We start from the raw sequence: 24,533 nt of genomic DNA, 5'->3' as shown, positions 1-24,533 counted from the left end.
AAGTACACTGGAGCATAAATTTGTCTCACATCAATGTAAAACGAGAAATCGCAGCAGAGGTCCCATAAGACACGCCGAAGCGTAAACTCAACTTACAGAAATTCAAGGAAACTCGGGCACACAAATATCATACAAACTACAAAGGGATACAAACTGTAATCAATAATTTCTAATAATATTACTTCCCGAAATATCCGGAAGGCCACCAGCGCTTGCCTTTGCAATATATCTGTTGGCCATGGGCCTAGGATTTTCTTAAATCTCGAAGGCCTGCGGACTGTTCTCATCAAACTTCGTTGCAAATGGTGTTTTTTCCGTATCATGTCGTGGGCATTCGAGTTGCAGATGACAAATGCCTTCATGCTTGTAGCCCAAATCCTTAGCCGACTCTCAGCGCTAGAAACTTAATTCTTGTGCCAGGCTGCATGCTGTGATGATCATGCATGAACGTAAAGATACGCCACTATTGTATCGTGCGTTGCTTCATGTTAGCTGCATTCGCAATGTGTCGCGTCTACCTCGACGTCTGTCTTCGTCATTTTTCACTACGATACTGACTTAACCAGGGTGCCTTTACTAGTGAGACATGCCTTGTTTTGTGACCCAAAGAATTAATCTTATGTGCCTAAAGGGTCGCTTCTGCTTAGCGCGACCGGTTTGTACAGCGGATTAGTCGCCGTGTAGTCCGTCGAATTATTGCGGTTGTGCTCCTGACTGCCGGGGGTGTTATTCTCAAGAGCCATGGTAGGCAATACAGAAATGCGTTGCCTAAGTCAATATCTATGAACAGAAACAATTGTCTTGCACGTGATCACCATATTTGTGCAGATGGAGCGGCTCCCGCTCCGTTGCCTGTATCGTCAAATACTGAACATGCTGCGAGATCCCCCTTACGCTTGAACGGCCTGTGCCCACGAACAATTACCAACCTAATAACCCAGTGAACAATGGGGTCTGACGTTCGAAGGACGGGGCTGGATGTATTATCAGCACCAGCTCTGAAGGCTGTTCGCAAGAAAAAAAAATAATCCATTGAGTTTTAATGGTAGAGTGATGAAAAAGCTGAATTAAGCGCGGGCACCTTCAAGCGCTACGGCGCGATTGTGGGAGCTCGCTGATGCGAAAGTAATTTGGCTGATGCTCGTACGGCTGTGACTGCTTCCAACATATCATAGTAATTTAATTTTTTGTAATATAACCTTTTTCGCTTAAAATTGCTGTTGCCTTCCTCGTCATGTGCGAAGACAAATAATTCAACCCGCCGTTGTGGCGTTTACTTGGGAATTTCCTGTCACTTCTCCGATTACGGGCTGCATACAAGAAAATGAAGGTGCTACATACGTCTACACGGAAAATGATCAAACGATTCATGATTGTATTGTGCTTAGTATGGCACTGACAAACATAAGAAAGAAGACGGGAACGTACGTTGCAGTGGGGTAGCCACAAATATCGTTCGGTGGCTCACATTGTAGCTGGGCCTCTTCCTCATGAAATTTGTCGAGAGATCAAATACATGAATAATAACTGCTCTGCCATTGGCAAAGAAGCTCCAAACAAATTTTTGAACGCTACGCACTCTCAAGACAAGCAAATTATGTATCTTTTCATAAAAGAATACACTCGTATGTCCCAAAAATTGTTCCAGAAATAACCGATATCAATGCTTCCATGTTCTTGCCCATTCAATAAGTAAAGAAAATATCACACGAACTTTAGAACTGTATCAATTCGAAACCAGCAAACAAGTGCATGCCGCTGATATGCAAAATGGAAAGGTCGTGAAATGAACAAGCTGAGGACAAATATTTTAATGAAACTGTCATTCAAGAACCTTGTTTACATTTTTGTACATATGCAACGGCCAGGAAAAAAATCTCACTGACGCTGTCCTGCGTTCCAATGTATTGCGCTGGAGCAGCTGCCACGCGTCGTATATCTTGAGCAATTGCACCGAAATTGTAGTCGCAACAGAGACCACAAAATATACGAAGGTTCTGCAAAATATACGAGGGCGAGTCAAATGAGAGTCACCCGACGCGAATATACGAGTATTCTCCATCAGCATTTTGACATTTGCCCGCTGGTCGCGTGATTCCTGTCTCATGAAGATCCTTGGTTTGCTGCCCTTTTCCGTTGGACATGAAAGTTTATTCTATCTATATATCTTCAAAAAGTCTGTAACTGAATCCTTAACGCCATCGTCTGACACGAATTTGGTTCCCTTGATCTGTTTTTTTTAATTGCCTTAAAATGTGGCAGTCGGAAGGCGACATGTCTGGGCTGTATGGCGGATTTGTCGTTGAGAAAGATGATCCCATTCGCCAATTTTCCAATCGTTTGTTCTTGATTGCGACACGCAGCCGACGCCGCGCTTCACAATACCGGAAATTATTGATATTTGAAGGTTGAAGTTTATATTCACTACCAACTGTACAGTGTGTCTCACACCTCTCCAGATTTCTCTCCAAGTCTCCAGTCTCCAGTGCCTCCAGGTTTAGCAAATGCCATCAGTATTGACTCATGATCGAAAAAGAAAAAAGTCAACGCCTTCCTGGTGGAAATGTCGGCTTTTGCTTTCTTTGGGGGTGGTGAATTCGAATGTTTCCATTGTTAGCATTGTCGTCGTGTTTCATGCTCGTAATAGGGACACCTTGATTCGTCCACCGTAACAACTGCAGACAAGAAGTCGTCACCCTCATTAAGATACCGGATCAGTTGAGTCAAGGCAGCGCCGAGCCTGTCGGTCTTCTGGCGGTGGTTCAAAATCTTGGGCATCCATTGCGCACACAAGAGCCGATAACCGAGATGTTCGTGAATTATGGTGTGAACCGAACCGTGGCTGAAGTTCACAAGCTCTACCAGTTCATGGATGGGTATCCTCCGTCCTTGTCTAATCAGCTCACCAACCTTTGCAGTTGTGTGGGGTAGATTGCACGGTGGCTTTGGCCCGGTCTTGGATCGTCTTTGCAGCTTTCACGTCTTTTACTGAACCGTTTGCTCCAACGCTTCACAGTGGCCAATGAAATACAATGTTCAAAGTATACGGCAGCCATACGGTGCCTAATTTCTCTTTGGGAAAGACCTTCAGCTGTTAAAAACATCACGACACCACGCTGTTCAACTTTTGGAGCGTCTATTATGTCACGCAACAATGTTCAACGCATGCAGTGTATAACAGCAATAAAGAACATTTATCCCCACACCTGCATGCCACTTTTGTAAATGAGAGATGCGTGTGTGCTACGCGCATGCCTCGCAGATAATGAACCGAACCATTATTGCGAAGGGTGGGTCGGCTCACTGTCATTTGACTCACCCTCGTACATTAGAAATGTGAACATACAATGGAATATACAAATGTGAAGATACATCTTGGTAAAGGGCAAATAACTGCCACTGGAAACAAACTTCTATGCAAGTATACAGAAAACTTCGTAACAAGATATTTAATATACGTCTAAATCTCCTATAAATCTAAATATTTAAGAAACCTCACTGTGTATAATGCGTCAAACAAGGCAAATACACACGGTCGGCAATCACACATTCACAGATAAAGCAATGCTAAGGACCGACCACCCTCCCTCCACTCCGCCCCCCCCCCCCCCCTGTGTATCGCGCGCGACGAAAGGGGGCGCGCTTCCTCCCAGATTTTCTAACCTTGCTCACCCAAGACGGAGCCACCATCGTCGGCTCACCCATGCCACCCCCCTAGCTTTTATTCGCACATGCAGCATGCGACGCGCGGTCGCATTTTCCTTGGTGGTCCTTGGACTCTATACGGAACATGAGTGCGACGCCGACGGCAGGAATGCGTCTGGAGTGTTCACATAATTGCTATCGCAACTATATATTAACAGTGTCCGGCAGCTGAAGCGTCGCTTGGCCTTTAACTTTCCGCAAAAAAAGACGAAGGGAAGGAATCAAACTTTCACCATGAAGCAATTTGCTGCGCCTCAACAATCCTTTTTCTTCCTTTTGTGGAGCCTGAGCAATGAAATAAAAGAAATGCAAAGGAAAGCACGTTGTGCGCAATCGAATGCCTACTTTGGGCACCTAATGTTGTTACCGAAGGAATATCGGGGAAAACTTGGTATCGAGGCGCTTGGTCCACACAGAACCATACGCATACTGCTAGGTATCCTACAACTGCTAGACAAGACTTTCCGGAGAGGTTGCGCTCAAGCGAACGCGCTGCAATCCGTCGAGTCACCACAGCGATGGCGGCGAGCGACCATTGTTTCTTTTACTCGTCTGCTATACAGAAAACGTCCACAACTCTGCCAGGCGAAAATCCACTCGGCCAGACGAAAACGAACGTGCACCGAAGGGCGCCGCGTGGTGGTCGGGGCTACGCGAGAAAAATGTATGCACTCTGGCGTGCCCTGGCAGCCCGCGGGTATCGAGAACAAGAAAATTGAAGAGCCATAATGTGTCCACGCGAATAACAGTCAAAGTAGTAAATAAATAAGAACGTCTTATTAAGAACGTGTTATATCAGAACGACACTGGCTTCAGTGTCGTGGAAGGGATGCTTTGGCTCAGGTGAAATGTTGATATTCTTTTCTATGACATGACGGCAAAAATGAACCACCACAAGGCTTCGTGTCATAGGACGTCGCTGCATGCTTTGTCAAATTGTCCGATGGTGTATTGATATGGCTTGTCTAGTTGTATGGTCCGATGCACGACTTTAGAGAAGCTGATGTACCTTTGGGGTCGAATGTTTATAACATCATTAAACCCAGAATGTTGTGGAATGGAAAATTTAAAGCACGACTTTAGAAATGTTAAGGCACCTTTCGCATCAAAAGTTTATCAGTACTTTATACCCCTAAGGTTTCGACATTGGAATGCATCCGCTCTGTAGATTCCGCGGCCTCCGGGAGATGTCACGACGAGCCCACTTGCCATCAAAATGTCCTGAAACGTTGTGCTCCTTGGCGTTATGTGACTCCCGGTGCGTGGGCGTTGCCGCGAAATTCACCCCGTGTTTGCAATGTGCGCGCTGAAATTTCTGTCCGAGCGTGAAAAAGACATTCTAGAGAAAATCCAGAATGATTTCCAGCACCGGAGGTCGTTTTGGTCGGCGGTACATGATAGCACGAAAAAATTTCGGGGGTGGCACGGGGGGCTGGAACCTTATAAGCCCCTGCTGATGCGTTTCGCCGGGAAAACATCGTTCACTTGCACCCGTTCGCTCTGGCAAGCTCAACCTCGGCTTCAATAAGCATGAAGGACGGAGTGCTTACGCACTTCTCTTTTTCTTTTGCTGTCGCAAGTGCCTTTCACATTTCTCGCACAGTTTTTGTTTTTGATGTGCCAGTGACTGTGGTGCTTTCTAGTGGTGGAGGGCATTTGCGCTGTTTGCATTGCGCAACCAAGTCGCTAGGTGCTGTCAGAAGTTCGCGCGTACTTGTGGTCCAGTAACCTGTCGTTTAGACAGCGTCCGGTTTGCCCAATATACACTTTCCCGCAGTGTAGTGGGATTTGGTAAACCACTGAACTAGCGCATTCCACGTACTTTTTCACGTGCTTAGTCTGACAGAATATAGCACTTCGCTTTATTTCTTTGGATCCTGCGTTCACCCTCTTGCACATACGTTTTAGTTTTTGCGGAGCGGAAAACACTACTTGAACATCATAGCGTCGTGCTGTCTATATAGGCGTGTTCTTTAACAGTATATAAAAAAAGAACGTTGGTAGTTTGCGCAACGTAAGTCAGCGTCTTGTTCCTTATCTTCGTCAGTGCAACACTAAGCGCAATACAATCATGAACGTCAACCAACTATCCCGTTCATTGCTTTACTAAATGAGAAGTTTGCTTTCCGTGAATCAGTGTTTTATTCCCGTATCCGCAGGCTCAGTTTAAGGCATTCGACTATGAGTTTCGGCTGTTATTCAGATGTGTGAACTGTAATTGTGGCAGTAGATGCCTCGCAAAAGTCGTTGGAAGAGGCGCTGCTTTCGGTTTCCTTACCTGAGGAACGCTAGCATTTGTGCATCATGTTACTTTGTTAACTGATGTGGTGTTTGTGATAGGAGTATTACAGGTCGCATAACAGTGGTACAGCGACGTTTGATGACACTTTATTACGACGGTACCATGACGTTTTATTTCAACACAACTGAAGTAAGTCTTTTCACATCTGCGCAAGGCCTAAACATGATCGCAACTTGTGCAGTGTCTCGCAAACAGTTATGGTCATACAAAAGACGCAATATTATGTCTCCTTGACAGATTTTAGGCTAGAGGTATTCTTGCTACAATCAGTGCTTACGAAACGTCCAGGGCGTAGGTATAACCGACATGACGGGTTCGAATATGCCAATTTCGGCGTACTTTTGAGTAGGTCTTTATTACTCTGCCATAGCTGGCTACCCAGTACGCCTAGAAAATAAAAGTGAATTTGTAGGCTCAATTTGTTTACGAAAGGGTGATTCCAACGCTCTGAAACTATGAGTGTTGTACGCAGCGTTGCCGCATATTTCTACTGGTTTGTATGCAATCGAAATGGGCACATATATTTGCTGCTTGCAAAACAGATAACTATGTCCGGTCGCTGAATAGTTTGAAGCTATAAGCTTTTGCTTAGTGATAAAACGATATACGAACCAAGTCCAGCATACCTTTCGAAGTGCTTTGTTGCTGCGTTTTGATGTTGAAAGTTCGCAGGAAGCAATGAAGGAGAGTGTTTTAAGCATCGACTCATTTTAATGCGAAGCATCCTCCTTCAACTCCAGCCAGTTTTTACGAGTAGGCGTCTCGGGTTTATCGTCGTTCTCGTGGAGAGATTCTGGTGATAGTCTAAAATTACTTGCCAGATGCGACTGTCTATGTGTCACTGGATTTTAGTTTCCTTTCAGTGGCCTGGCCATTACAAACATTGTCTTATAGATATAAACACTACTGGTCTAATCTCTAAATAACCATTCGCTAACCTACAAGAACAGTATTCATACAATCATTCTCTATGAAGCATGAATGTTTCGCATCATGTGTATGGTCAACTACAGTTGTCTGACAATTTTTTTTTGCATATTTCCCTACGCTTCCACGACAGTGATACTAAAGATCACACAGGTAGTCTCACCGGCGTACACAGAACAAATACAGCAATCATCTGTATGAAACCGGTCACTGTCAAGTGCTTGTGTCCGAGTTAACGTTAGCCAAGCTGAGCAAATAAAAAAAATCAAGTCTATTCCGCCTTGCGAAGCTGGATCCAGCGTAGTTGTAAACGTCGGGTAAAGAAAGCATGGGGATAAGACAACTTGTGGTAAAAACATTATTGCATCCCTCATTACCACATAACAACGACGATCGCAATAGCTTCAGGATCCCTATGATATACACTGATCGGCAAAATCCCAACCAAGAAAAATTATGGCAGAACTCATCTAGCGATTACTCTCGATGGTAATGTGAATAGCAAGTGAGGCACGTAGCACCAGACCATATCCCTGGAGTCAAGTTTATTCAACACATGTGTAGTAGTTCTTAGATTTTCGTTGCTCGGTCACAGGCAAAATTCTCCGATATCTTCCCGCTTTGCTATGGTGCTCGCTGACCTAGGTCGCAAATAGGTATCGAGGCATGACCACAACATTATAACGTGGACGCACTGATGTTGGAATGACGTAGAACAAATGAAAGCGATCGAACGATAAAGGCGTATAACGATGATGACATGACGAGAATTAGATGTCGATTCTTAAATTATGAGGATGGTATAGTGGCGACAATATCACCACAACATGAAGACAATGAGATGACGATGGTGGTGTGGCGGCTACGGTATGACGACAACCGGAAGAAACGGGAATGATGATGTTGGCACAAACAAGACGGCATGACGGCGACACGGGTGCATATAGCGTCCGTGTGATGAGGATGCTATGACGACGATGGAATGACAACGGCGGCATAATCACGATTGAAAAATGACAGCATGCTTACGATAGAAGAACGAACGAGGAATGATGATGGATCCAGGAAGGTGACATGATGTCTACAGCATGGAGACAATGGGATGGCGGTACTGAAATAATGACATGGTGAATCAGAAGGGTTTGGGTGCGAGCTAGTTGGTACGGATGATTCATATTTAAAACAGCGCAAAAAACACGGACAAGGGAGGACACAGGACGAGCGCTGACTGCCAACAACACCTTTATTGGAGCCTGCACAAATATATACAATTTGCAACAGACATAAAGAGAGTGAAAGAAGGGGAGGGGTAGGCGAGTCATCGTCGGTCAACTACTGCTGCGCATGCGTCAATGACATTAAACAATATAAAACAAACAATAACATGGTGGACACAGGCCAAACTGCTTAACTTCTAAGGAACTTAAGTTCTTTATCACAAAGTGCAATAGAAGGGGAAATAACACAGGTGGCTCCTAACTGACTCATTGAAAATGCCTCAAAGATTTCTCTGGCCATCTGATTGCTGTACCTTTTTAACACACGTGTGTGGTCAAGGAGTGGAGTACAGCCACACATGGCACAATGAACAGCCAGACTACTGCCACTCTTAATCTTGACACAGTGAGCATGCTCGCGCAAACGTTCATTGATACAGCGTACTGTTTGCCCTATGTAAGTGCAGCCGCAAGTGGTGGGAATGGAATACACTACATTGGGTACTGCAATGTAAAGGCTTGGCGACATGTTGCTTATTGCACGGTCCAGATGTTCTCCGGCTCTCGTTTATTTTTTTGCACATCCTTCCCAACTTGTCAGGCGCAGTGAACACGACCTTTATACCAGCCCGGCCTGCGGCTTTCTTGATGCGATGGGACACACCATGTATATACGGTATCGCAACAGTCTTGGTTAAGACATCTCCCGCTTCGCGCTGTTTCATGGGGGAACGAGCCTCTTGCAATAAAACTTCCGCCAAGGAAGACAGCAGTTGTTCAGGATAGCCACTTGTTTTAAGCCGCTGGACTTGATTGGAGAGGCTGCTGGACATCGAGTGGTAGCAAGAGCGAACGACCGCATTTCTAAGCGCCCCTAGGGCGATGGAGCGCTTCACCACATTAGTATGGTGGGAAGTGTAGGGGAGAAGGCGTTTTTTGGAACGCGGGGCATACATCCAACACGTGTGCCCTTCCTGGAGGTGTAGTGCAAGGTCTAGGAAGCGGATTTGGCCTTTTTCCGGCAGTTCTCTTGTGAACGTCAAACCTCGAGACATGCACTTGAATTTTTCAAACACTTGGTCGACCAGGGTTGTGGCTTCATTAGGGTGGGCAGATAGGATCACCAGAAAATCGTCGACGTAGTGAAACACCTTAACAGGAATTGTGCTGAGTTGCTCCTGGAGGAGTCTATCATAGTGCGCCAACAATAGATAACTCATTATGGGCACAATATGAGAGCCTATGCAAATCCCGTTCTTTTGCACATAGAACTTTTCATTATGCTGGATGACGGTAGATCTTAGGTAAACCTGCAGCAGGTCCAGGAAATTGGCGACGCTGGTGCCAACCGCATTCTGGAACCGGACTTCACCTATCGTTTCTATGCCTTCCTGCACGACGGCGAAGAGGTCATCTTGAGGTAGGGAATAATATAGGTCCGTGATGTCTACCGAGAATGCCTGTGCTCTATTGATGCTTGACTCCTTTAGGAACTGGTCTACCTCTGTCGAGTTGCGTACAAAAAACGGGTCATTTATTGGAAGCTGCCTGAGACCTTTGAGAAGGTAGGACCCTAGGCACTTTTGCCAAGTACCCACTTCCGAAACAATGACTCTGAAGGGGTGGCCCATCTCGCGAGTTTAAAAAGTAAAAAAGGCGGAAAGGCACATTCCTTTGGAGCGCTTGATCGCCTTAGACAACTTTTCTAGACCGGCTTCCTCACATCTGCCTACGGCAAACTTCTTGGTCTTGGAATGGTTGAACCCATCGGCAACTTTGAAATTTTCTTTGAATGCGCATTCTGCGGAAAGGTGAAATTGCAGTGAGTGGCATACAACAAAGCCGCTTTCTTTATCTGACATTAGCAACATTAAGTCACTACTCAGCAGTGATTCGATAATGCTTGATACCTTCGGTCGACTAGGACCGGAGGATCCCAAGGAAAGTGCATCAACACACTCCAGAATCACCCTTTCGCAGTCGGGGGAAGCGGCTCTACTCGCAGTCGTTCTAACAAGTGATAACGCTTCGACTTTGTCAACCTTACGCGGAACACAGAACTTAGGTCCCAAGCTCAAAATTTTTTCCACTTGGTGCGGAATAACTACCTCTCCCACTTCGGCAACTGGCTGGCCAGGCGGAGGCCCAGGAGGCTTACCAGTAACTCTGGGACTCAACAAGGCTCCTGCCTCTGCAAGTAGCCTTGTTATTAGGCCCTTTCCTGCCAGCTGAGGACCAAGCGCTCAGGTTGTGCCGCCTCTTGAGGTCGGAGACCTGGAGGCAGATTCGGCTCCTGAAGGACCTGCTTCTACTGGGGTGTTCAAGGATTTCGTCCCCGAGCAGGCTCGCTCAAGACTTCCGCCGACAGCTGAAGGTGGTGTCTCTTCTCACAGAAGCTCTTTGGCGTGCCATTCGTCCCAGAGTTACTGGTAAGCCTCCTGGGCCTCCACCTGGCCAGCCAGTTGCCAAACTGGGGGCGGCAGTTATTCCGCACCAAGTGGAAAAAGTTTTGAGCTTGGGACCTAAGTTCTGCGTTCCGCCTAAGATTGACAAAGTCGAAGCGCTATCACTTGTTAGAACGAGTGCGAGTGAAGCCGCTTCCCCCGACTGCGAAAGGGTGATTCTGGAGTGTGTTGATGCACTTTCCTTGGGATCCTCCGGTCCTAGCCGACCGAAGGTATCAAGCATCATCGAATCACTGCGGAGTAGTGACTTAAAGTTGCTAGTGTCAGATAAGGAAGGCCGCTTTGTTGTATGCCACTCCCTGCAATTTCACCTTTCCGCAGAATGCGCACTCAAAGAAAATTTCAAAGTTGCCGATGGGTTCAACCCTTCCAAGACCAAGAAGTTCGCCGTAGGCAGATATGAGGAAGCCTGTCCAGAAAAGTTGTCTAAGGCGATCAAGCGCTCCAAAGGAATGTGCCTTTCCGCCTTTTTTCCTGTTAAAACTCACGAGATGGGCCATCCCTTCAGAGTCATTGTTTCGGAAGTGGGTACTTGGCAAAAGTGCCCAGGGTCCTACCTTCTGAAAGGTCTCAGGCAGCTTCCAATAAATGACCCGTTCTTTGTACGCAACTCGACAGAGGTGGACCAGTTCCTAAAGGAGTCAAGCATCAATAGAGCACAGGCATTCTCGATAGACATCAAGGACCTATATTATTCCCTACCTCAAGATGACCTCTTCGCCGTCGTGCAGGAAGGCATAGAAACGATAGGTGAAGTCCGGTTCCAGAATGTGGTTGGGACCAGCGTCGCCAATTTCCTGGACATGCTGCAGGTTTACCTAAGATCTACCGTCATCCGGCATAATGAAAAGTTCTATGTGCAAAAGAACGAGATTTGCATAGGCTCTCGTATTGCGCCCATACTGAGTGATCTATTGTTGGCGCACTATGATAGACTCCTCCAGGAGCAACTCAGCACAATTCATGTTAAGGTGTTTCACTACGTCGACGATTTTCTGGTGATCCTATTTGCCCACCCTAATGAAGCCACAACCCTGGTCGACCAAGTGTTTGAAAAATTCAAGTGCATGTATCGAGGTTTGACGTTCACAAAAGAACTGCCGGAAAAAGGCCAAATCCGCTTCCTAGACCTTGCACTACACCTCCAGGAAGGGCACACGTGTTGGATGTATGCCCCGCGTTCCAAAAAACACCTTCTCCCCTACACTTCCCACCATTCTAATGTGGTGAAGCGCTCCATCGCCCTAGGGGCCCTTAGAAATGCGGTCGTTCGCTCTTGCTACCACTCGATGTCCAGCAGCCTCTCCAATCAAGTCCAGCGGCTTAAAACAAGTGGCTATCCTGAACAACTGCTGTCTTCCTTGGCGGAAGTTTATTGCAAGAGGCTCGTTCCCCCAAGAAACAGCGCGAAGCGGGAGATGTCTTAACCAAGACTGTTGCGATACCGTATATACATGGTGTGTCCCATCGCATCAGGAAAGCCGCAGGCCGGGCTGGTATAAAGGTCGTGTTCACTGCGTCTGACAAGTTGGGAAGGATGTGCAAAAAAATAAACGAAAGCCGGAGAACACCTGGACCGTGCAATAAGCAACATGTCGCCAAGCCTTTACATTGCAGTACCCAATGTAGTGTATTCCATTCCCACCACTTGCGGCTGCACTTACATAGGGCAAACAGTACGCTGTATCAATGAACGTTTGCTCGAGCATGCTCACTGTGTCAAGATTAAGAGTGGCAGTAGTCTGGCTGTTCATTGTGCCAAGTGTGGCTGTACTCCACTCCTTGACCACACACGTGTGTTAAAAAGGTACAGCAAACAGATGGCCAGGGAAATCTTTGAGACATTTTCAATGAGTCAGTTAGGAGCCACCTGTGTTAGTTCCCCTTCTATAGCACTTTGTGATAAAGAACTTAAGTTCCTCAGAAGTTAAGCAGTTTGGCCTGTGTCCACCATGTTATTGTTTCTTTTATATTGTTTAATGTCATTGACGCATGCGCAGCAGTAGTTGACCAACGATGACTCGCCTACCCCTCCCCTTCTTTCACTCTCTTTATGTCTGTTGCAAGTGGTATATATTTGCGCAGGCTCCAATAAAGGTGTTGTTGGCAGTCAGCGCTCGTCCTGTGTCCTCCCTTGTCCGTGTTTTTTGCGCTGTTTCAAATATGAATGACATGGTGAAACAATGTGGGACGACGATAACATGATGACAACGGTATGACGACGTTGGCATGACGAGAGTCGAATGTCGCAGTTACAATTATGAAAATAACCGCAATGGCATTGCGACGAACGTATCACAAAGAATGCATGACGACGGCTGTATGACGATGATGCAGTGACGGCAATGACATGACAACGGCATGAAGGCAATGGTATGACCACGAGTATGATTACAATGGCATGACGATTACTGCAACATGAAACGTCTATGGCGACGATGCCGTAGGGACGGCATGATGAGAGTCGGATAACGAAGCTGGAGTGATGATGGTACGGCCACGACTACATTACGATGGCGGTCAGACAATGCATGGTAGCGACTCTCTGACGATGAAGACATGACATGGGAGGCATACTCACGATTGAATGACGGCATTCGGTTGATAATACAGTAACGAAAAAAGATTGACGTCGATGGTACGACGAAGGCGTTATAAAAACGACGGCATGATGACAATGGGATGATGTTACTTGAAGTGATGGCAAGATAGATAGATAGACAGATAGATAGATAGATAGATAGATAGATAGATAGATAGATAGATAGATAGATAGATAGATAGATAGATAGATAGATAGATAGATAGATAGATAGATAGATAGATAGGGCCAAGACAGCTTAAGTAGGCAGAGAATGATATTCGCAACAAAATCACGGCGATAGACACGATTTTTAAGACCCTACGGTGTTTCGTTGTAAGAGGTCTTACGGGGCAACGCCGTAGGGCTTAAAATTGTATCTTGCACCATGGTAAATTTCATTTTTACAGCTTAGCTTACGTTGGCTGGGACGCTATATATATATCTTAGTTCCATTTCGTGCACCTACTGCGCTCACAACAGTAGAGGCATAAGGGCTATATTTCGTAGCACATAGCATTTAAATACATAGTTTTGTAGCCCTGGATACACCGGAGCTTGTTCGATGCGCAATAGGAGGTCCACCCTTAGTAATTACCTCAAGCGTGCAACTTGGAATTATTCAGAATACACACGCAGCACACACCTATTTGTGTCTACGGAGTTGCCAAATGTTGCCCGCTCGTTAACACGTTCATGGCCGTCATTTGTCTTTGACTGGTAATCAGCGCAGGTTAACTTCTACAGGAAGGCAGAAGTGCTGACCATTGTAGCATCGAAGACAGCGATTCCTATAACCAAGCTACACGCTTATAGGGCACGATTGCGAAGTTTGCTACGGCAAGACAAAATTTAAATTAAATTAAATAATGGGTTTTACGTGCCAAAAGAACTTTCTGATTATGAGGCACGCCGTAGTGAGGGACTCGGGAAATTTAGACCACCAGGGGTTCTTTAACGTGTACCTAAATCTAAGTACACGGATGTTTTCGCATTTCGCCCTCATCGTAATGCGGCCGCCGTGCCCGGGATTCGATCCCGCGACTTCGTGCTTAGCAGCCCAACCCAATTGCCACTAACCAACCACGGCGAGTGCAAGAGAAAATGGAGGTCATTTCCACATTGCCATCTCCGGCGAAGCATAGAACGGCGGGCATCGCTGGAACAGTATCCTTTGCCAGCGCACAAAAAAGTGACAATCGTTCGTATAAATAATGACCAGTGTAGACAGTGCCCTCCTCTGAAAACGCGGCATACCATTGTAATGTTTCGTATGCCGCGCTTATGCTCTCAGGTGTTTTGGTTTGGCATTATTTGCTGTGGCGTAGACAGCAGCCTAACTATACTCAAGCTTAGCTGTGAGCGTACAACCAGTCATGGATATTATGGAAAGCAGGCACATGATGTATTCATGAAACTGTATACACGAAAGACAACCAGAGGCTAGGGAAGCACCTGTAGCATAGACATAAATCATACCAGTATAGGGGGAACAAGATCTGTGCCATTGTATGGGGAACTACTTAGTATAACTGGGCCCCTTGCTGTAGGCATCCCCGTAGGTATTCTGGACACATGCCCACTGACAACACACATTACTGCGCTGCGTGCAAGATGGTCTCTCCTGTACGGCTTCTTTTTTTTTTTTTTTACTGTGAGGAAATCTTGCGTACCATAAGGACAGTGCATGAGAACACTGCATCATTTTAATAGCATGATAAAAGATTTCAATTCTTCCAGTGTCTTATGGACGCCCTTTAATGAATATTTTTCTGCGTTCTGTGCAGGAATCCATCTCTATCGTTGCAGAAGACTCCGAGCTTTCGTTACCGCGCCACTGCGCTGGTCGGTCCCCACCCTCTTCGTACCGGAAAAGACGTGGGTGCTCACTGGCTCCATCTTCCTTTCGAACATCAGATGCCACTACAAGGAGGCTCTGAGCGCTGTCTGTCGATACATCGCACCCTCCTCCGTCGAAAACTGTGTTCATGATGCCCCGAACAAGGCGTTATTGTATGTGTCCCTTAAATTATGCATTACGCCAATCTGCGTGTACACAGAGCATCGTTGTGCCATTGTTTTCAGAAAGCAAAATGGAATGTGTTAACCATTTGCAATGACGCGGTCACGGTGAAACACACTTTGTCTGTTTGTGTTTATCGAGACTGTATCTAGAGGGTTTCAGAAGGCCTTGTGTGTCTCCGGTTACCGTGCATTTAAATCCGCATAACTATTTAGGTAACTGATAGTAGGACTTTTCTCCGTAGTGATGAGACCTCCATCACGTTATGTGCCTGCGGTGAAAGCGTGACTTTCAACAGACTTTCTAGAAATGAGAAGGGTGCAACGGGGCCTCTTTTATTTGCTTCGAATTCTCTACGATTTTGCCAACGTGTACCAGTGTTATGTGTGGTTTTTCTCCCACAATTTTTGATGTGTTAGGAAGTGAAACACAGCGGTTGCTTGCGAGATGTGATGACATTATTCTGCTTTTTAGGTGCTGAAAATGAAGACTAACTTATTCTGGATACAGTCCGCAGTTATTATTTTATATTTTGCATATAGTTAGCTTCAGACGACCGGCTAAACCAACAGATCTCTGGCCAAGCAATGCTGTGAGCCATAGGACTTACATGTTAGCCTGAATCATCTCTTGAAAAGGAACGCCGACACCTAACTTCGAGACAGAATGTATGCGGTTAGTGTGTTTACTAATTATGTTGTGAAGAAATAATATACAGTTGACATAGAATACAGAGTATTAAAAGGCAATGTGATTTAGAAACGATTTCGCGAACCAACAGGCCTATATGGCAGGTTCGTTCATTTAACATGAAAGGAGATGAGTATTTTTTCTGCATTGCGTGAAAATGGTGTTCTGTTAGTTATAATTCGCGTGTGGTGCGTTGTATTGCAGTGCTTAGGAGAATATAATTTGTTCTTGCTTCTACTGTGCAAAGACAGGCACATATCGTTAGTCAATGTTCTGGAAGTCTTGATAATACCTCTGTAGCTTTGTGTAAGCTGCCGGTTTCTTAACCGATGAACATTTTCCATTTCCGTGAAGTAGTTGTACTTCGATTCAAACCTTGGGATCGAATTCTGCGGCTGGGCAGGCAGTGTGGCCCTAAACGTTGGTCACCGTTTCGTGTCTTATCAACGATGTACAGTCAGTCATTCGAAGGGCATTATTTTACGCAGCTCTTTGTTGCGCCGTAGTCATGAATGTGGCAACTTAGTTCTGTGGAAGTCGTGCAAATGTACAATGAAAAAAGCAGCTAAACGTAGCATTATCTAGACAAGGTTGCAATTAATTCATTTCTGAAAGCACTGCTGCAGTTAGTCGCGACTACAAACCTCCACAACCTGCTTTAGCATTACTTGGTCTTTATTTGCTGCACGTGATCGCCTGGTGTGATCGTCTCACTGTAATCTCTCTCTCTCTATTTATTTTAATCCCTTTTGACCGCTCTCTTCGCTGGCCCCTGGCGAATGGTAGCAAGCCACATTTCCTGTTATTGTTAATCAGCCTTCTTTTTCTTTCTTTTTCGTCTCTTTCTCTCTACATGGCCGCCGCAAATGTATGTCCTTTGGTTGTTGATTTTCAACCGTTTTCTCAAACCATCTTTCAGGTCCACTGTGTTTAGGCGCACCCGCTCAGCCTCACCGGAGGAAGAATGCGCCTATCGTGTTTTATTAATCTCGCTGTTGAGCTGCCAGGAAGGAAGTCCTTCGGTTACGACACTGTGTAGCTGCGCAAAATAGAACTAGTGCGACAACCAAAAACGCTATTATTCAATTTCGATAACTTCGATATTATATTTACCACTCAGGAATTTGTTTCGCGCATTTCGTCAAATTGTGACGTCAGATTCAAAGTCACGGTCACTAAAAAATGCAGCTTGGCTTCGCAGTGGTCTGCGGAGCGAGTGACATAAGCTGAGTGACGTGGCCGAGCTACAGGGACCTGCGCTGCGCGTGCCAAGCCTGCGGGGCCCTTTGCGCCTGGTCCGTGGAAGGCAGTCCATCGTTATGCAGCCAGTTCAAGCAACAGCGAAGCGGACACGTTAGCGCACTCAGGGCGGATGGTTGTGCGCTGGAGCGCCGTCGCACTGTGCGCCCGAGAGGATAGGGTCCGAAAAACGGACAGTTAAAAAATGCAGAAATGAAACAAAGAGCACGCACTAATGTGCGCATTTATTGTAATATTTTGTCTTCTCTCATGCCAATCACGGTCGAATGAGCTCGTATGCACTGCGCGGCTGTCGTGTTCGATAAGAGCGCCTTGCCAGAACAAGCCTTTATTGTTATGATAAGCTGTCATGTTACATAAGCATTTATATCACCACACATCAGAATGAATGATGATATATTGTCAGTACCATACTACGTTGAATTACCTCGGCCAAACTTTATTTCATGCTCACTGCGCTGTCGAGTTATGCTGTGGGAAAACCACGAGGGGAAGTTTATTGCAGTTAATTGTCATATAAAACCTTGCCGGACGCGTTAAGGAGTTCAGGTAGGTGCCTTATGCTTTGCAGTTATGTCCGTTAAGAAACAATGATGGTTGCTTGGACTAGTTGTTTTTATCCGTTAAGGAATTATTGGCGAAGGACGTGTCCTTTTGAGAAGAACTTTGCGAGTTAAAACAATAAAAGGCATCTGAAGAAAAGCCACAGACAACTTCCTTTTAAACAGATTAGCTACCTGAGTTATTGTTACAAAGCTGGATAGTTTAAGTCTATTTTAGTGCATAGATCCAGAATACCGATGATCATCCTTTATATTGATTATATCCATGGCAAGTACAAGGGAGGTGTAGGTTTCGGACTCCTTGCTTAAACATACGCATGATAGTTTTGTATACAATAGAAGAATCTTTTGCAGATCTGGCGTACTTGCCCACTTTCATAAGACAAAAGAACCTATGCCAGATGTGCTGGTTTTACCCTGCATGTCATACATATTTAAAAATTCGTTTCACGACGATCAAAGCTATCTGCAAAAGAGCGTGAGAGTTTCATTGAACATTCTCATAATTTCCTGGTTTTCTGCTCGTTTTCTACAAAGCGTCTGTACAAAATGGCTAAGATATTTGGATGTCTGCTGCACGTTGCTGAGTCACTCCCGTGTTGAGCGACATATGCCTATGCGTGGTAGACAGGTCTTTCTGTAGTGCTGAGATAAGGACAGGTACGAGATGTAATGAATCTGATGAAATACAAAAATAAAAGAGCTCAACAGTCATTCGCCTATGTTGTTCCACTGAGTAATCAGGTGTAGTTTTCAGACTAGTCTTTGCAAATAGTGTGTGGTCACATTGGCTGTCCCTTTCCTCCAATATCTAAAAAGAAATCACAGGCTCAATATTAGGACTGCTTTTTGCGATACGATATTGCCAGCAACGTCACGAGTATGGTTAAAACACGAGCATTCCTTTTTCACTGGATTCACTAACACAAATTATCAGAAAAAACAAAACCAATTTCTTTTTCTGTACGGATTTCATGCCCTTTCAATAACGGATGCTAACCAGTTTCACGTGGACGTCAAGTTTTCCGCACAGAATTGGAAGCGAAGCACATTTGTAGCTACTCACAGAGGGGCACCTGAAATGAAATAATTGCCGTCACAGTGTGCTATCAAATACGAACCATCTTACTATACTTTTGCATTCACGTTTCTCATGTTTGTACACAGTTCTACAACGCGAAAGTACGCTGTTTTCGCAAATGCCTGCATTTAACGGGTGCCAGGTATTCTTTGAAGAGCAACGTAACCGCGGTGGTAGAATTACAAATTTGCATGCCGGAAACATAGGGCGAGAAATCACGCAGCATTGCTGAAAACTTTCATTACATTGTTTCCGCATTACAATTTTGGCAACCTGAGCAATATGATTAGAAGCTCCTTAGATGAAGCCTCGGAATATGTTTTTTATTAAAGTTGTATAATCAAATTTACGTCTTTTTGTATTCAAAATCTTGTTTTGAATGAAGCCTCGTTTGTAGGTTCTGTTTTTGGCAGCCTGTAACCCCTTGATAAATGCAGCAAGTATCACCTTCCGCATGTTTAATTTCAATGGTAGCAAAAGTTTATCTTTTCATTGTAATCAGTCTACTTTCATATTTCATTTTTGTAAAAAAACTGTCACATGCTTTGTGAAAATTCTACATTATTTGTTTTCGTAAACGATGTTACTCTTGACGGTCAGATTAGTAAAAGCAATAAAGTGTATTTTTATACTATAACGACTGGGTTTTCCGCATTGTATAAATATTTCATGTTTCCATTCAACTGGAAGTTTGTTCCAAGCGTTGTCGCCACGTACTTGTTTTAGTAAATACTTGCTCATCAGAGATTGTGAATGGCCAGTATCATCTTGTTCTCAAAATAATAAAACAATATTTTTACTGTGCGTTCTATGTTCACCCTCAGTTCCTTGCATGTAAATATTTGCATGAGAAAGTGCTGTTCGACTAAAATTAGCGTTTCCTATACTTGGTAATAGTTAAGATAAACTATTCGAAAAGCTATTTCCTTCATCAAAGAAGGCTATTTAACTATTTAATTGTTGGTTTAAGTACCATATCGTCATTTTATCTGGACCAAATAAGTTGCATAGAGGAAGCCTCATGCCTTCAAGCGGAATAAAGAATACGCGCGTGAAATTTGGGGCGCAGACGTGATCTACAGCTAAGAAAACAAGAAAAAAAGATCTCGTAGCATGTAACGCACATTTTAAATTATGCAGACACAACGCACATTTGGAAGCTATGTCAAGAGGTTCAATAAATGCTATAAACAAGTGTTGCTAACGATGTATTTCGACAGCGTTCACAGTGCACCTAACAAGGGAAGAAAAGGGCAGGCAGAATGAAATAGCTGTGACTTCCAACTGGTTTTATTTCCAGGAATAATTCAATATCTACAATTAAATACCAGGCAAGGAAGAGCTTCTGGACATCAACACTCGTGTTTCAAACACACGTGCGTATTAATTGCCATGAAAGCCGGCAAGTAATGAAATTCCTGTTTTCGACGTTGCAACGGAGGGTGCACTAACACCCATGACACCAAGCATGTTTTTCGTTTCAGCCTCGACAATTTCACAAATAAATTGGGTCCTATGCTTTGTAACATCAATGCCCAAACGACCTTGCACAGCATTATAAGCGTTATTGTGATGCTCTAGCAGACGGTCGTTAGGACATCTGCCAGTCTGCTTGACTTGCTTACATTGACTTATTATTGTACATGTCACTGGGTTCGCATACTCGACTGCCACTTCGCAGGGGACGAACGTGACCCGTGCTTCAATGAGCAGGCGCCTGCTGTGGCAAAAATGGACCCCCTGTCGTACACGCATGGGCTTCTTGGGGAATGTGCTCTCGCGCAGTGGCGTGGCGCACGTGCCAGTCGCATATAAGACAGCCAGTTTGAGTGGGCGCGAAATAAGTGTAGGCGTGGTCTACTTTTGATGCCATACCATCAAACGGCCTTTGAGCCCTAAAGCCGGCGTGTGTAGCGGCGAAACTTGCCTGCGACGCCACGTTAGGTGCCCGCCTCGACGGAGCAAAGCGGGCGAACCCGGTTCGTTGGCACAACAGCTCTTGCATGAGGGGACAGGGTGTTGCCGCGACGCCACGTCACTCCTGCTCTTGCAAGGCTGTGTTGTCAGCGCGTTCCTTGGCCACGCAGCCTGCTTTCTAACTTCGCCTCGGTAATAGCTAGGAAGAAATTGTTGTATAAAAACAGAATAAATTCACTTGAGAAAACCAGCGAAAAATTTGAGACGCAAACACGACAGAAAAAGGAGACGCCTCAACGCTGGACTAGCAAGTGACACATTTGAAAACACCGATTAATCCTCGAATATTAAAACCACCGACGCATGCGCATTGCCATTTAGCAAAGTACTGATTCTTTAAATTGATGTATGGTGCCCTAACTACCGCGTCTTTAAATTCAGCCTTTTTGAAAAGCTATCGCTCAGAGAGATAGAAGGAACACCGATGCGTTTTCCTTCCTCTTGTGTACTGATATAAAATGCCTCTAGTATTCCTCTTTCGGTTTTTGTCCTGCCCTTGCCATGAATCGTCACATTTTCGAAAAGTTCTGTACAGTCACGCTGACAGTGACGAGAATGAAAAGCCATGGTGGCCAGTTCTTTGAGAACTGGTCAACGCAGAACGCTCGTGCATCCGGTCATCGACGCATCGACCTGTTTGGCGAATATAAAGATGACCACACTTAAACGGGATTTTGTAGATAACGCGGGTCGCACACTTAACGTATCTATTCGCATGCGTCGTTTTGCAGTCTTCCTTCTTTGTTCCACCATTTTCAAAGCACGTGCACTGTTCTGATAGCTTACACGGAGCGGAAAACTAATTGTACACCATGTCACCCAGCGACTTCCTTGGTATTGTGCGACACATTATGAATATAAGGCATCACATGAATTTTTTTTGTTTCTTTGTTTCTGTCATACTTTCGGTTAACTTTGTTTTGTCTTTTAAGCTTTATACGTAAGCTCTCAGCTACCGACTTCAGCACTTGTGCAGAAAAACGAGTTGCCTTCATAATTGTAACAGCGGGATCAAAACGACAACGGAGTGAAAGGACACAGGACGAGCGCTGACGCAAAGTAAGTTTACTGAAACACACATCAGGGATATAAGCGACACAGGCGATCACATGGTCAATCGATGAATGCACCGCCAGGCCACATGGATACAGGGCATCTGTTACCGTATCGAGCTATCTAGGTAAATTAATTCCTGCTGAGAAATTCCTGAGAATTCCTGCTGCTTCTTTTGATCGTGGTGCTACCCTTATTAATGTATACCCGCTGCCGCTAGCCTCTGCATTTGGCGGTCAAGGCTTTACTGGGAAGCGTGACAACAGCTTTTCTGCCGCGCACACCGGAAATAAGAAGTGGGTATACTTCCTTTAACCAACATAGAATGTTTTTACTAAACGGAAGCAAAGCCTTCTCAGTTCTAGGTAAGCAAATCCAGCAAACGTGTATGTCATCGCAATAAGTTATTGTTACGTCTAAAAAGCTAACACGTTTTTTCTTAGGAAGTTCAAAAGTAAAATTCCAAGTGTCAGAACGCCGTTTGAAGTCCATTCTTCTGCCACAGCTTTCACGCAGTGAGGTGGCAATAACCTCAAAAATATTTTAAAAAATCGTCTACATATCGGAACGCCCGAAGCACTCTATTGTCGTCAGCTGGTTATTGCGCAACACAGGCGCCACGGAGGAACCTAGTTGTTTCATTTCTGGATAAAGTGGCGATCTCTAAATAGAACTATAGTCCAAGATAAATACATAGTTAGCAAGTGAAAAAACGCTCCGACGTTGATACCGCACTCATACTCGGCGCGGGTCTTTCCCGCGCCGAGTAACAGCAACTTCGTAGATGACGTAGGCCCTCTTTGGCGCGCGCGAGCGCCCAACTGCAGGCACAAATAAAGTTGGCTGCAATCCACTCCAGTCAAATTTGACCACACCGGTTCCATCAATCAATTCTGGAAAAGCAATGAACAATTCGCCGTGGGGCGCTGATAGTATACCTCTTCAATATCAATTGACACAGCACTGGTTGCGCCCGGCAGTCCTTCTTGTAGGACTGCAACCAAGTCCATCAAGCTGCGAGTTTAAAACGGGTCACGTGCGTTCGGGAAGTTGAGCTTGCTCTGTAGGTATTGACCGAGTACCTTCTGCCATGATCTATCTTCGGTTACTATCGTTCTGAGCGGGCAGTTCATTTTATGTGTCCTTGCGGTGAAAAACAATTTCAATCCTACTGCATCATTTTTCTTCGCTTCTTAAGCAAGGTTCCCCAAGGTCTATATGGATCTATATTGGCCAAACAGGCCCATGCGTCTATGACCGGATGCGGGAGCATAGTGCGTTGACCAGTTCTCAAGGAGCTGGTCACCTGGCATTTCATTGTCGTCAGCGTGACTGTGCACCACTTTTTAAAAATGTGACGATTCATGGCAAGGGCAGGACAAAAACCGAAACATAAATACTAGACGCATTTTATATTAGTATACAAGAGAAAGGAAAATGCATCAGTGTTCTTTCTATCTCTCTGAGCGATAAAGAGATAGCTTTTTTAAAAGGCTGAATTTAAAGATGCGGTAGTCAGGGTAACATGCTGCGTTCATGAACTTAAAGAACTTGTACCTAGCTAAGAGCATTGCGCATGCGTCGGTGGTTTTGATGTTCGAAGGTTGATCCATTTTTTCAAATATACGTCAGTTGCTAGTCCAGCGTTGAGGTTTCTCTTTTTTCTGTCGTGTTGGCGTCTGAATTTTCTCGCAGGTTTTCTCGAGTGTCCGCATTAACCAACTGGCTCGGCAAACAGCACTTCTAGTGAATAAACTGGAAAGAAAAAAAGGTTGGCGGGTTTCCATTCTGCGACCCCATGGTCAGAATCCGAGTGCCTCGACTGAACCAGCGCGTCCTAGATAGCAGGCCTGTGCACTGTGCTTTACGACATCATGGTACTTAGACCTGAATTGCCACTGCGAAGCTCGGCGTAACAAAACGATGACGTCAAAATCACTGCGGCTTAGTAGCATGGTCGCCACGAATCGAAGTGCACCGGTCTCGTGCTATCTAAGGGGCGTTGGCCAAGCGTCTCAACGCGCTCGCTCGCGAGGAGTTCATAACTCGAGGGATCGCTCAGTGGCATCAAATTGGGCATTAATGCATTCGCATTCACAACTCTTGAGAAGTGCTTTGGTGACCTCGGATTTCTTTTTATTGCCAGCCACGCGGGTCTCACTTTAAGAATGCATCCGCACGCCTGACAGAGAGAGAGACAAACGGGAAGGAAAGACAGGGAGGTTAGCCAGTGTAAATACCGGCTGGCTACACTGTGCTGCGGAAAGGGGTAAAGGGAATAAAAGGAGAAAGAAGAGAGAAGAAAAAACAAGAAAAATGCACACAGTAACGCGATGTTACGCGCAACAATAGTCAAAGGCGTTCGCACAATTCACATGTCCTTAAGAACTTGAGCAAAGCCCTTAAGGCTTTGAGTGCCGAAACCCGTCTGGACCAGTGTCCTAGAACTTTCTCTTCTGTGAAGGGGCGATTGTCCAGTTTTTCGAGCACGGTCACGAGCACTTTTCTTTCACGCCTGACAGGCATACTTAAATTACGTGCAATCCTAAAACCACCCATATGGCTGACGAGGCCAAGTTAAAATTTAGCATGCGGAACAGTATTTCCACTTTAGGTATCTTGTCTGGTGCGCAAGCATGCGCCCTGTATGGAACCGTGACAAGGATTCGTCGGCAGCACAGGCGGTGCT

At 45.2% G+C, this 24,533-nt stretch overlaps 1 protein-coding gene across 2 annotated transcripts in view; it reads left to right on the top strand.

The window, feature by feature from the left end:
* LOC142567833 (achaete-scute homolog 2-like) overlaps nt 1–19,612 on the top strand; it is a 49,457-nt gene extending 29,845 nt beyond the window's left edge. Inside the window, exons 2-3 of one of the 2 annotated variants that reach the window (XM_075677986.1) lie at nt 14,985–15,210; nt 17,112–19,612. The gene's annotated coding sequence lies outside the window, so the exon portion shown is untranslated. Of the gene's footprint in view, nt 1–14,984 lie in introns of both variants that reach the window. The other variant, XM_075677985.1, reaches the window with a different exon arrangement.
* The last annotated feature ends 4,921 nt before the right edge of the window (nt 19,613–24,533 follow it).

The sequence above is a fragment of the Dermacentor variabilis genome, unplaced genomic scaffold (assembly GCF_050947875.1).
Source record: "Dermacentor variabilis isolate Ectoservices unplaced genomic scaffold, ASM5094787v1 scaffold_14, whole genome shotgun sequence".
Lineage (NCBI taxonomy): Eukaryota > Metazoa > Arthropoda > Arachnida > Ixodida > Ixodidae > Dermacentor > Dermacentor variabilis.
This window is presented reverse-complemented; position numbering and strand designations above follow the sequence as displayed.